The sequence below is a fragment of the Marmota flaviventris genome, unplaced genomic scaffold, assembly GCF_047511675.1.
Source record: "Marmota flaviventris isolate mMarFla1 unplaced genomic scaffold, mMarFla1.hap1 Scaffold_73, whole genome shotgun sequence".
Taxonomy (NCBI): Eukaryota; Metazoa; Chordata; class Mammalia; order Rodentia; family Sciuridae; genus Marmota; species Marmota flaviventris.
The window spans coordinates 9,425-11,780 of record NW_027288415.1 but is presented as its reverse complement, the minus strand read 5'-3'; positions in this window follow the sequence as shown (position 1 = coordinate 11,780).

Here is a 2,356-nt window from a genome sequence, read left to right as displayed (position 1 = left end):
AAAAAAAAAACATTTCTTGTCATCCTCATTCACAGAGTTTTTTTTTTTTTTATTCACAGTTTTAATGCATTAAAAGATGTGCACTTAAATGGCACCTTATTAGATAAATTCTAGCACCTAATTTGCATGTTTTAGGTTTCTAATTTTCAAAATTTTAAGGGTAGCTTCATTGGTATTTTAAGGACTACAAGTATACTTAAACATACTATAATAAATATTATACATGCATATGTATAAAGATACTTTCAATGCTTCATAGATAGATGTATATATGAGACAAATTCATTGAATGTTAGAAGCTGATTCTAAAATTTAAGTTTGGTATTTATGCTAATTTATATGGATGAATATATATAATAAACATGATATACTACAATGTTGAGAATAAAATGCTCTGATAAGCTTTGCACAGCATCTGGTTGATATTTTGATGCAATTTGTTTTTTATATTTAAACAATACTTGATGATAATGTGAATGTTATTTTTTTTTTCCATATTGGTTGACATGCTTACTTTTTAAAGATATAAACTACTACTTTTGGGAAGTTGTATTAAATCTCATGATTTATTATTTAATAATTTATTAAGACCTTCACAAAAATCTGCATAAGAAAATGCTGTCTCTCTAACTATAAGTGTAGACATAGTGGTTTTACACAGTTAATTAATCCACACTGAATTAATTTTAAAGATTCATTGGTTGTTCTATTGGACTTTCTCCAATGCTAAGATAAAGACTTTACTATTCTATAAAACAACTTAGTTGATTTAATCTGCTTACGAAAGATATGAATGTTTGCAGTGAAAAATGTTAATGCTTGCATATTGTGAGCATGTCTGTGTGGAACATATGCAAAGTGCCTGGAAGTGGGATCATTAGATGGGGAACAAATGCTAACTCTTTCATTCTATTCCACATTCTATATTCATTGTAAAGATTCTAAGATTTTGTGCCTTTCTATGAGAGAAGACTACATTTTCTAATTTAGGCAAACCAGCTGGGGAATTACAGTGTACTTTGAAAATAACACAGGCTATAGAAAGAAAATTTGCATAAGAACTGAGCTCAAGAGGATTTAAGGACTAAGGGTATTAGACAAATTTCACTTCTAGACTGGCTCACAATCATACCCTGATAGTAATGGTCTTGAAGCTGGGTTTTTAGTTTGAATCTACATTGGTTCCAAGAGGACATAGTTGTGACTTTGGCTTGCTCATAGTTGTTTTTCTAGCTCCAAGCACATAACAGGTTCCCTGTAAATATTGGCTACATGAATGGACAAAGAGATATAATTTTCTTTTATTTACATCTTCTAATTTATTTGAAACTTTATTTAATGATCTTGTGATTAAAAACATAGAACTTTCTATTTCAAATATAAATATTTGAATAAATTTTCTGAGTACTGTTTTTTTTTTTCTGTGATTGAAGTTATGTATTCTAAATCTTCAGACTCCTCATGTCAAGGAATCCCTAATCTGCATTTCTTATTCTCTAAATATCCTTGCTGAGTGGTATTATACCTAGCACAATATTCCTTCTTCAACTGTAGAATCTGTGGGAACTCAATGATGTGAATTTATGAATCTTCAATTTTTAAAAATAACTTTGTATATTTCTAAGCAAAAATCTTTATCATGATGTTTGGGAGGAACCTCTGAAAGGACTTTTCATATGCCTAGAAATTAGTGCATACGCTATCTTCACTGATGAAAATATTTACTAAAAAGAATGGAAAAGAAAATAACCTTTCGTAGTTTTTGTTCCCCTTTTATGAAACCTAAAAGCATTTTGTTTTCCAGAGCTCCATAAAAGTTCAGCACATAAAAGGTTAGGAGCCTGAATTTTTTCTGTCGTGTATATCTTTGAAAAATTGGTTTATGAAGAGTCATACATCATGTAGCCAGACATATGGGAATAGTTAAAGATTAAGGTAAATAGACAAATTGAACTGCTTTAAATCATTTTCCTGGTTTCAGGAAAATGAAACCTATTTTGTTGATTACATTTCTGCTAAGGAATCAGAGGTTGATTCTGGTCATAAGTGTCCTCTTTCTTGACATACAGAAGTATTGGAAGACTGTTGTCATTATTTCCTTACTTCTTCCTTCTTTCTGGATGTACAAGGGACTCTAAAACGACTGGCATAGGTTTAGTTGGATTGATTGCCCATTGAATAGATGAAATAAATATCTATCAACAACTAAACAATTATTTTAAAAAGTTAATTGCTTATTATAGCTATCAAATATCATAGTAAAAAGTTGCCCATCATGAGGCAACTTTTTAACTTACATCCATTTCTTTAATTACTATTAGGGGCTAAAGGCTAACATAGCGAAGTTAAGATACCT